General features: G+C 36.3%; 1 protein-coding gene across 2 annotated transcripts in view; it reads right to left on the bottom strand.

Annotated features, from left to right (window-relative positions):
- The window catches only part of LOC145674438 (uncharacterized), a 77282-nt gene that overhangs the window by 50696 nt on the left and 13460 nt on the right, over positions 1-13126 (bottom strand). The window lies entirely within an intron of this gene.

The following is a 13126-nucleotide window of genomic DNA, read 5'->3' as shown; positions in this document are numbered from 1 at the left end:
TGGGGTAAGATTTTTTTAAAGGGTAGTGTATCTCGCAAGTTTCTAAAGCTAGTAAAATAAAACTTGGCATATAAGCTTTCCTATTAAAAAAAACAACTGAAAATTGAAAATTGAACACATAAAAGGGAAAGAGCAAAGGGAGCACATTTTTTTATGTTCGATTTCCCCATTACTTACTCAGAAAATATGTAAATAAATTAAGGAAGGATTTGTTTAAGCTAGATGCGTGAAACTCGGCATTTGAACTTTTAACTAAAAGTAATAAAATACTATATGTTTCAGCGTCTTGAAAATTACACTTCTAAGCGAAAGGAGGGTCAGTTTCTATAATATTAAAATATCCCACTGCTTATGAGATTTGGGCAGAAAACTCTTTTTCCTTTAGGTCTCGGTTCATCCAGTTAAGCAAACGAGAGTACAAAGTGGCTGATTAATTAGGTTCTTTTAATTATTTTAACATGTTGACGTAGTTTAATTCTTTTAAAACTGTATTCTTTCACATTCTATTATAAACATATTTCATTTGCTGTGATTATTAAACACGTTTAATAAACATAAAACAGACTAACCTCCGGTCCCGGCCAGAATATATTTTTGGTGTTAAGCCATCATTTGCCGTCCGTAACATAACCTTTGATTTAAACTTCACGTACTATCAAGACTCAAGTCTCAGAAATGTAGCATATATGAAATATACTACTTCTACTACTACTACTATACTACTACTACTACCACTACTAAATATTAATAACAACAATAATAATAATAATAATAATAATAATAATAATAATAATAATAATAATAATATGTACTTCTGAAATACATATGTATCTATGTGTTATTAATTCTTTCATAATCTTGAAAGAAACTTTTGATTTGTTTTTAGTTTGTAAAAATGAAGGCCCTCTAGAAAAACTTGCTGGCTATACCCTGAATGACTATGTATTGGTTTCTGTACACGTATTGTGTTATCACTTACTAGTCTAGTGTTATTTTTAGAACAAAACAATGGTTCTTGTCTTGGAATATTACTAGTTTGGTTTGGTAGTACAGTGATAGAGTGTGACCTATGATTTTATTTCCCTGTAGGGTATGCTACCTGCAATGCAATAAACTGTATATGCTTCTTCTTCCTAACAAGGCTGGGCGATAAGCCCCTGCAATTCCATTACAAATAAGGACGATGTTATTTTATAAACTACTTGGTGAACCTTTGTTAATATAACGCTATTAGTTCTTACAACCTTTTGTTAATCTTATTTAACAATTGCAAAATGGAATAAGAGAGAAAATATATAATAATGATGATAGTTTATTTACATAAGGTATACATACAACAAAAGGGAATCTGTTGGTCACTACTGTGTATCTGCTAAACCAGGGTCAAACTCTGTGTGTCACAAAGGTTAGTTTAACAGAGTTTAAAATAATAATAGATATTTTGTTTGACTTACAAAGATTATCATATTAGCAAAATGATTTGAAATAACACGCCAGACATAGGATAAGCCTTGGGCTATATCGCTTAGAATTGTTTTAAGAGTAAATATATCATTTATGCATTAAATTTCATTTCTGGCTACTTACACGTTTCGGCCTCGTATTGGAAGTCAGCTTCTCGTGTTCTTTTCATATTCCACGATAACTGTTTTAATTGCACACTCCGCCAAATTACCTTTCCGACCTTACAATACTTTCTTGGAAAACTTCGGCTAACATATATCACCAGACGTTTGGAAAACCGACATCCTTTACTTCAGGATACAATGCGTTATTTAGCATTTCACCCAACACCTCACCGTTACTATCATTCTCCACTTTCGTTCCTATAATCTACCACCGTTAGATCCCTCTTTACTTATCATCGCCGATTACGTCATTCATGAACATCTTCCTCTCATTCACCCATCATTTCCAGCACAGTGATTACCATTATTTACTAACATGGGACTCATTCATTTTCATCATTGAATAGAGCAGCCTCTAGGCTAAAGATAAGCTCATTTGTCTAACTAATATCACCCACGTGTTGTCCTGTGTATGCATCTCGCCACATCATTCACGCCCATTACTATATCATACGTATCGTGCATTCTATACCTAATCCTTCGTTATGATCATTAATGTTCTTTCCTTATAATATACTGCCTGATTATTTTCTTATTTATCTTCTTACTAATAACAATCATATATATGTAAAGTAACTTGGCTTCAGTTATCGCATCCTTATTGGTATGCAACCGTGCACATCACATGGCATCAGTTTGAGGGAATATTATTGATGAATTGGCAATGGCTTTCATGTTCTTGACGCTAATCCTTACATTTCCGACGATTTGAACTCACGTTTACGGAGTATGAGTGCATTCTGGGGATTTTTCGTAAAGTGTTTCCACACATTTGAATCACCCTGCTTCACTGTTATGCTCTACCGCCATTGCAGATGTCTTTCTAGAGCATTTGAGTACAAATTCGCTATACTTAATACTCACAAGTAAACCTTACGTTTGGGTGAATCGAGTTGCTGACTGAGACACATATGAGAAGGAAGTACTAAATGTGGTCAGTGTTTCAGTGAAGTTATAGGTGCGAAGCTCCAGCGGTTTAAGAGAGACAGCTACCAGAACATCACATGGAAGTACAGAATAGTCTTCATACAGTTGGAGGTAAAAGCCCTGTAAGACCTCTTTTAACGACAAAAGGTGGATAACAAATATATGGGTACATATTAGGACTAGGGGGAAGTCATATAGTAAGGGTATACCTGACGGCGGCCATCTTGAAATCCGCCATTTTGAATTAAGGTTAAGTTTTAAAATAGGAATAGGGTCATATGATACATGATTTAAGGCGCAAATTTAATCAGAAGAACAATGGTGACGTTAATTTTGATTTATTGGTAAAATGTAATTGGTAAAATGTTACAAGGAAATTAAATATTGTTGCAGCATATGTATTAGTCCTTTACCCCACCTTGTAAAGTTTGTGTTAATGATAATAATTAAATAAAAAGCAGGTGGATAAATATTAGGTCTATGGTAAGAGTTGCCTTGATGGCGACCATGTTCAAATCCGCCATTTTGGATCAGACAAAAGTTTTAAACAAAATGCATAACAGTGACACCTTATTAATAGCAAATTTTACCATAAATCCAACGGTATAACCAGTTTAGTTTTATCATTAACCAGCACAAAATTAAATGGGAATAGAGTAATGCAATAGATGACTTCGGGCTAGAAGTTAATCAGAAATACAATATTATCCATCTGCTTTTTATTTAATTATTATCATTAACACAAAATTTACAAGGTGGGGTACAGGACTAATACATATGCTGCAACAATATTTAATTTCCCTGTAACATTTTACCAATTGCGCGCAAATCAAAATTAACGTCACGATTGTTCTTCTGATTAAATTTGCGCCTTAAATCATGTATCATATGACCCTATTCCTATTTTAAAACTTAACCTTAATTCAAAATGGCGGATTTCAAGATGGCCGCCGTCAGGTATACCCTTACTATATGACTTCCCCCTAGTCCTAATATGTACCCATATACTTGTTATCCACCTTTTGTCGTTACAAGAGGTCTTACAGGGCTTTTACCTCCAACTGTATGAAGACTATTCTGTACTTCCATGTGACGTTCTGGTAGCTGTATCTTCTAAACCCCTGGAGCTTCGCACCTATAACTTCACTGAAATACTGACCACATTTAGTACTACTTTCTCATATGTGTCTCAGTCAGCAACTCGATTCACCCAAACGTAAGGTTTACTTGTCAGAACATCACTGTTGTCCGGTATCCATACCTGGCGATTATGCAACCACACACAACGGGCATGGTGTCCGCCATTTTATATTTGTTCCAGATATCGACTTAATACAAACTAATTATTGTTACCTGGTACAAGCTTATCAATTCATAACCATTTAGACCAAGTTTCACTTGGAAGATTATCCGGGACTCCCTACGTTCCTTTGGGGAACCCTTGCGCGTACATGGTAGGATTGTGAAACATGCAAAATTCAATGGAGCAGGTATGACTTCTTCAGTGAATTTTTTACCCGCCCTCTTTATGTTGGTTAGTTTCCGAACTATTGGCGTCCGAAACTCATTTTTCCACGCTTTGTAGATCCGAAACTATGTCCGATAGCCGAAAGTTCAAGAGAACTTTTTTTCTTGTCTCAGTGGCAGGAGTCACCTCTCAAGAGTTGTAACACTTATTTTGCAACACTCGATATCTATCTATCTATTACAACGAGATACTTTGTATCGATCGATAATTACCTGTATCTTGGGTAGAAAGTGCGTCTACACAAGCACTATACCTGATATAATGTTAACTAAAGATAACAAAAGAAGAATGTTTTAATATATGTAAGAGATATACATTATTATTGTATAGTTGGTTGCTATGTAGTTGTTTATGGATACATAATTAACATGTATGATTGCAAGACAGTTTGTGTGAATATACGTTAAAAGAGAATCAACGAATAAATCATCTAACACTTATCATGGACTTGTAATTTCAATAGAAAAGGTGATAATACTAGTGAATATAATTACGGAAGATATCTTAAGGTGTAAACGATTACTGCCACTAAAGATTTACTTATATTATTAGCCGAACCAGGGTTGACGACTACCTTTGGTGAGTCGTTGTACTATCTATCTATCTATCTATCTATCTATCTATCTATCTATCTATCTATATATATATCTATATATATATCTATATATATATATATATATATATATATATATATATATATATATATATATATATATATATAGTAAGTAAAGATCTAAGGGTTTACTTGTCCCTACCATAAATCCTTCATTGTAACCAGATTCCGGCGTTGCCGCTCTAACTCAGGTAGAACTGTATAAAGCTCTCAGTATGGCTAGCCCCATTACGGTTATCATAGTAGCCCGAGCCCGTGCAGACCTATAAACACATTACCCCACAGAAATGAGTGCCATAAGTCCATGCCTTCTAAAGGCTGTTGCGCCATGAATTTAGTTATCATTATTATTATTGCTAATATTAATATGTAATATTAGTAATAGGCTTAATAAAGATTCTCTGTATCTCTCTCACCCTATCAATTGAGTCAAACGCTGCTAAGCGGAGGAATTCGTAACTATTACAGAAGCTGACCAGTTGCGGGAGAAAATGCGATCGCAAGAGAGCAATACGGGAAGATAGGAGCGATGCAAGAATAAATCCACTTCTCCATGTTAAGAAATAGGAGCTCGCTGCCATGTGCTCAATGTTACTGCTTCCAGTGACAACGTTGGCTGCCACTGGAAATGTAATTCATCTCTTTCTTTCCGTTTTTTAATTGACTTTTTTCAGAAATGCATCAATACTGTTTTGCGCTCAAGATCAAAGGTTTATTTTTCACTGATACACTACTTTAATACTTAAAAATATTTTAAGTATTAAAAAAATGTCCGGTTGCACAACCATGCAACATTAGTACCAGCCGCCGCTGCTATTTGGTATTCTATCTTACATGTTATATGCTTAATACTTATATAGAATGGGTCTGCGTCATTTATATGTATATTGAGAGATCGGATTTTGTCTGCACGTACACGAAAAGAAAAGCAAATTTCTACATTTTGTGACTGAATTTTTTTTTAATTTCTCCGGGGGGGATGAATTTTCTTCGGGGGGAGATTCCCCCGGGCCACCCCCTGAATTCACCCCTGCCTGGCTATATGTCCTGCCCACCTAAGCCTCCTAGAGTTAATGATCCTAACACTGTTTGGTAAGCCGTATAATTTATGTAGTTCCTCGTTATGAAGTTTCCGCCATTCCTCTTGAGTCCGAATATTCGTCTGAGCATCTTGTTCTCAAATACTTTCAGTCTATGTTCTTCCCTCAGAGTAAGCGACCATGTTTCGAAACCATACAGAACAACAGGTATGATTACTGTTTTATATATTTTAAGCCTCAAACTCCTCGACTGAATTCGCGACGACAAGAGATTTTGAACTGAATAATAACATTAATTCCCTGTTTTAGTTGACATTTAATTTCTTCGTGAAAATGATTTTCGTTATCCTAGATATTTGAAAGTATCCACTTTATCAGAAGTATTATTTAATATTTTAACGCATTCATAATTGGCCGTATTACGTTCCCAACCCACTTCCATGTATTTAGTTTTCTCTGCATTTACTTCTAAACCCTTGTCCTGCAAGCGTTTAATAAGACCTTTGCATTTCTTTCTATTGTTCTCCCATCATCCCCTATTAAATTTACATCATCAGCGTACGCATAACCTGGTACCATTTCTTTCTTTACTATACCTAGTGCTCTCAACGGGTCGGGTCGGGTTCAAGACCGACCCGACCCGACCCGTGACTAGAATTGACTGACCCGACCCGACCCGTGACTAGAATTGACTGACCCGACCCGACCCGAGTGACCCGACCAGTGATCCCATCCGATTGACCTGACCCGACAACCCGACCCGAGCTGACCCGATTGACCCGACTCTACAACTCGACCCGACTAACCCGACCCGAGCTGACCCTATTGACCAGACCCGATAACCCGACCCGATTGGCCTGACCCGACAACCCGACCCGAGCTGACACGATTGACCCGACCCGACAAACCGACCCGAGCTGACCCGATTGACCCCGATCCGACAACCCGACCCGAGCTGACCCGACTGACCCGACACGACAACCCGACGCGAGTTGACCCGACCCGACCTGACCCATTTGAGAGCACTAACTACTCCTTACATATATGTAATAACAATAAGTAAGATGTAGTACCCAAATAGTATAACAGTTGAAGTACAATGACATTATATTTCTGTTCCCATGTTACCTGCTATTTAGTGGGGAGGAAAGCTTTTATATATAAATATTTCGATGGGGTAACTTGCAACATCTGTTGCAACATGCCGCATGCCATTGAAATAGAAATTTTTGCGGTTAAGCATTGTTATATGAACAATTGTTGTTGGTAATAAAACTAAGAGTATTATTATTATTCCATTATTATTATTATTATTATTATTATTATTATTATTATAGGACAACAGTGATGGCTTATTGCTTGCAGTGCCTAGTAGTAGTTGTTTCCTTTCATCTTCTCAGTTAGAACTTCAGACTGCAGGTCAAAGTGAGCTTCATGGATCACCTGCAAATGCATCTAAGATAGTGTAGAATCCTTCAGATGATCTCCTGAACATGTATGGTTCTATCCAAAATCTGGAACTAGAAAACTGACAGCTCGGAAAAGGAAGAGATGTGCTATTCTTACAGACACTCTAGAAAAAAGTACTTTCGAAATGAAAAAGAAGCATCTAAAAGCAACCGAAAACGTAAAATCATCAGCTGAGAAGAATTTATTCTCAAGTCGTCTGTTTGGTTTCTGAAGAACCGTACGAAGAACAGGATACAGAAGAAGACAGGGTACAGTGTTTATGTTGTGAGAAGTGGTCTCATTGGTCGTGTTCCGAGAGAAATCCGTACTACATCTGTATAGATTATAGACATTGACTGCCACAGTGAAAATGAGTGAAGCGATGTTCAAGCTGTAGATTTGATAGCATTAAATTTCTGAATCAAGTCCGATTGTTGCAACTTACCCCAGATGATGTTGCAATTTACCCCATGGGTGGGGCAAGTGTCAACAGTCGGACTTAGTTCAAAAAGTGGATGCTATCAAAACTGCCGTTCGATGTTTTGCACTTCTCTTTTTTTGGTATGTAGTTAAGGCATGTACCTTTTAGTACACTCAATATAGTTTTTATATCTATAATAATTTTCGAGTAAAAAAACAGACCTGAAAATTGTTGCAACTAGCCCCATCTTCCCCTACAATCACTTTTTCAAAAAAAAAATGTATAAAGCCAGTAAAGCAATTAACATGTAGGTCTATTTTCGAAGATAATATAGGAATTTTTCGTGCTGCTAATTATTTATTTTTAAAAAATCAGATGCTGAAACCAATCGATATAGCGCAGTTTAAGCAATTCAGTTTGTTTTATTTAAAAAGAAAACTCTCTATTTACAAATTTGATTGTTCCTATGTATTAGAGCAGTCTTCGAAAAATCAGTGCCTATTGTATTTCTAAAATATAGCTGGAGCCGCGGTGGGTCAGTGGTAGAGCGTTCACCCCTGGTGCATGGGGTCTCGGGTTCAAACCCTGCTCCCGCCAAGTGAACTTTGTGGTCGATAAACGCCGTGTGCGTGGATATTCTCGGGGTTCTCCCGTTTCCTCCCACTTTCTTCATTCCACCATTTCATTCATTTCTCATAATCACCGTCTCCTTCAGCCTAACCGGCATAATCGTGGGACGTAAAACTCAAAGATTTCATTTCATTTTCTAAAATATAGCTGTATTGATTTATTGGTATATATTTACCTTCAGTTTGTTTGAGAGAAAATTATTACAAGAACTAAAAAGTGTTTCTCTAGTAAATACGTTTTCATAGTTTAGCTATTTACGTTACTAAACAAATTTGGTTTTTTTAATACATAAAATGGCGCCCGTATATATATAGGGTGTAACTTAATTAATATAACAAACGTCGTTAGGTGATTCCTGACACCGAAATAAAACAAAAACTATACAACAACCTGGGTGTAACACCCGAAAATTTGTCGGAAAAATGTATAAACCGCCATAACTCATGAACAAAACGTCGGATTGAAGTCGGGCAAAAGAATGTCCATTGTTTTTAGTCGTAGATTCGATTAGTGTACAGTGACGATGCAAGGATGACTTCCAAAGAAACTGGAGTATTCCTTTGAGTATTTTATCAAACGTTGAATGAAGAAATGATCAATCAAGTACAAGATTTAACATTAAAAAATAATAGTGCATCGTTCAAGTTAGAAGAACACTCAGAATTCGAAAGAAAGAGAGATACACATGTGTGATTCATCTATTTTGTCTCAGTACATAATGACGTCTCGGAAGAATATTTTAAATGGAACGAAGTCTTTAACGTATCACACTTATATCTTCTAGGCTAATGGTAACGGATGATAAATGAACGGCTTCCTGTCCAAGAGTGTGTGAAAAAGGAAAAATAACTTTGATCCAGATTAGGTTTAAAACGACTGTGCATAGGACAGTCAGGCGGCATGTAAATAAATATAACATCGAAAACTGCAAAGATCATATGTGATGAACGAGTGTACAAGGAATTCTCCACATGACCCAGGGATTCCAAATATTGTGTGAATAGATATGGGGCAAAAGTAAGCTGCATTAAACGGTTTCTTCCTCGTAATATGTAATTCCGTGGAATATGGTACTTCTGTGCACAGAAGCAACAAAAGTGGGGAAACAAGGGATGTTGTACACGTTGCATAACGATACCAAGAAGTGCGCTGGAATAGTATACTTGATTTATCCGTTAGATGAATCTTCTCCCAGGAATACTTTTGATGGCGTTTTCCCCTTCCTTCGAGTTGGCAAACCTCAACTTTTCCCTGAGCTATGAAAAACTTCATTGCTATTGTGAATATACCAAAATACTATCCTAGTGTAGACCACTTACATTTTGATTTTATCATTGCCGGAGAAATTTTCTCAAAGGAAGCTCGTTGAAAGTACATTTTAAAAAAAGGATAGTCTTTTTTCGACATTCTAATGTACATACCTTAGAGCTGTATGGAAAACCTACACGGAGGAATACCTACGGAACTATCGTCCCTTGTGTGCCAATTGCGAGTGGCTTACAGAAGGCTGTCTTGAAGTTTTATTGTGGAATGGCTTCAGTTAGCATGGCTGAGTTGTAATAAGCATCTACGCAACTTGTGAGTGATATACATAGTCAGATGCTCTACTGTTACACGTGTAATTGCTGTATAACAGGATGGGAAATGTTGTGTTCAACGGTAGAGGGTTGTGTCCAGGTATTTAAGGTCGTGTAAAAGTGTAGACGTTGGTGTTTAAGTAAAATTGATTGTGTTAACCTGTACACGCCTGCGCGATGGAAGATTACCCTGTCCACGAGCTGGCAGATATGCAACTCATTTATGGAGTAGCAAAGGGCAATAGCCCAGAAGTGAGGCGTTTACATCGTGACCGTCGCCCTCAAAAGAGAGTAACTTTCCTTGTATTTTCCACGCCTCCATATTCGACTTCGAGAGAGGGGTCCCTTCGGTTTCTCGTACGTGAAACCGGAGGAAATAGCCCCATATGGACAGCTGAACTTGAAGACAGCGTACGTCGAATGATCAAAACCGTCTTGAAACTATCATGTGTATGGCGTAAAAACCCACATGCAACTCTAGTAAACGATCAGCAGCAGAAATTTGGTGTGGTGTGGTGGATAATTTTGTGGTAGGATCTTATTTATTATCGGTCTGCCTGTGTGGGAGTACGTATCTTTTATTTTTACGTAATTGTCTCCCAAAATTGATAGAACATGTGCCCTTGAACATAAGACAGCAGATGTGATTTCAGTATGATAGTACACCTGCACATTTTGACAGGAATATGCAGACTTACCTAAATGAAACATTCCCAGATTGGGAGAGAAAAACCTGTGTTATGACAACCTCGTTCATTCTACCTCACGCTGCTTGATTTTTTATTTCGGGGATACGTATGAAACTCCGGCCACGACAGTCGAAGAACTTGTAGCTCGATGTAATATAGCTGCGGCAATCATCTACGAAATTTCAGATGTGCTTGATCACAGGCAGAAAAATTTGCTTCGCCGATGTCATCTTTGCAATGCGGTCAACGGTCGACAATATCAACTGTGAACTGTTATTCTTCATAGCTGTCTCGTGTACACATACTGCATTGCGCAAATACTGTACAAGGTACCTCTGAGTATTTCACAGTTATCCTACCTTGTACGAAACAGAATAAATCGATAATTTGAAATTGTATTTCTTTCTTTCCTTGTGCAACACGCGCAACACCTTGAGTATCGTCGAATTTCATTCCTTCTGTACTCGTAGTTATTATCTTCCACGGATTTACGCATTACGGGGAGGAAATCTTTTCATCTAGCTTACTTTGGCTCAAATTATATTCACATAATTTGTGGGAATCACTGTTGTTATGTGAAGAATCCCTTATACTCTAGTTCATCGTACATGATCTTTTGCCCCTGACTGTCTTATGCACAGTCGTTATAAACCTACTCTGGATCAAAGTTATTTTTTTCTCATTTTTACACACTCTTAAGTTGAACAGGAAGCCGTTGATTGATCATCCCTTACCATTGGCATAGAAGTTATAATTATGATAAGCTAAAGACTTCGTTTCATTTAAATTCTTCTTCCGAGTCCAGGAATCACCTCCAGACGTTCATTACATTAATGAAGTTACACACTATATATATAATGATAAAAAATAATACCGATATTAGTGTCGATGAAATAGTATTTAGAGTCACTCAGACGAACAGTAACACTCCCGATGCAGTTTAAATCCATACTCAGATTCCATTGCCCTTTATGCTCAAAATGAAACTATTCTCCCCGTGCGAAGAACGGGTATTCTGTAATAATTTATTATTAAACATCACACCATAAAATACAAAGTGTATCACGTAATGTACACGTTATACTGTTACTTGCTTAATGTATAAATGGAGGATGAAGGACTATTATTGGATCAAAAGATCCAATATATTTCAGACAATAAATTTCTTGTAGGCTTTATATCTGGAGAACAACATATAGTGTACCCAAACCTAAACTATGACTGAACTCAGTATGATGTGCTTAGTGCCTGAATAAAACGAAAGCTCGATTTAGGGGCCATTCAAAAATTATGTTGCCCTTGATCCAAAAAATCTAATATATTATATTCAATAAAAAAAATCTTGTACGTCTTATATCTGAAGAACTACATATAGTGCAGCCAAACCAAAACTATCACTTAACTCAGCATGATGTGCTTATTCCGAAAGTAATACGAAACCTTGATTTAGGGACCGTCCAAACGTTTGTAGCCCCTGATCCAAAAAGTCCAATATATTTCATTCAATCAATAATTTTATTGTATGTCTTATATATGGAGAACTACATATAGTGTAACCCAACCCAAGATATCACTTAACTCAGTGTGATATGCTTATTGCGTAAAAAATATGAAAAGTCGATTTAAGGACCGTCCAAAAATTTTGTGGCCCGTTATAAAAAAAATCCAAAATATTTAATTAATCGAAATTTTTCTTGTACTCCTTATACCTGGAGAACTACATATCTGGAGAAAACTCGATTTAGAGACCGTTCGAATATTTTATGGTAACTGATCCAAAAATTAATATTAGCCAAGATCATAATACTTTGATCCATTTTTTAGATCATTCCTAAAATTCTTGTTTTTATCCAATCTTTCTTTTAAACAGTATCACTCTCTTTGTTCTCAATTTGAAATTTATCAAGCAATTATAAAGCATTGCTTATTATCCAATTTGTATTCGGTGTAGAGCTTCAATTTTCTCAAAGTTTCAAATAAGATAATAAAATATGATTTACTATCGGAATTCGTGTCAGGTATTATTATTACTTTTATTGGTGTTTTCCTTTCTTTCAATTGTTAAAACAAGAAACTACCTTGCACTGTCATAAAATATGTGCTCTTTTCCAATAGCATAATAAGTGCTCATATAATTTTGAACTTTAAAATTAAGGATTGAATCAGTACAAGAAGTACAATTTGGATAACGAATGACTTATAATTGATGTTTAGTGGCGTACTGAAGTAAAGGGATTAAGGACTTTGAAACCCCCCTTGAGCAAGGTATTATGCAAAATTAAGCACGTTTATCATATTAGCACGTTTATATATATAAACACTTGATATTATATAAACTTGTGTTCCTAAAGCCCCTGAACCCCCTAAACATTTGCGTAGAGTACTGATTGTGTTTCTCTTATTATTTTAACCGTTTTATGCTTTGAACGAAATTTGAAGTGCAGGAACCCTGTGAAGGTGACCACCTTTACTATAAACAATTCTTTAATGGTTCTTAGTTTTTCTTCAAAACAATCAATAACGAACGAAAAATAAATGATTGAGTTTGATTTTGAATCGAAATTTTAAATACCACCAAAAAGTTGGCCCACCCAACCTTATTTTGTAAATGACTCTTAATAATT

Source organism: Thermobia domestica, chromosome 17, assembly GCF_964235325.1.
Source record: "Thermobia domestica chromosome 17, izTheDome1.hap1.1, whole genome shotgun sequence".
NCBI lineage: Eukaryota > Metazoa > Arthropoda > Insecta > Zygentoma > Lepismatidae > Thermobia > Thermobia domestica.
The sequence above is the reverse complement of the archived record's forward strand: the minus strand, read 5'-3'. Positions and strand labels throughout refer to the sequence as shown.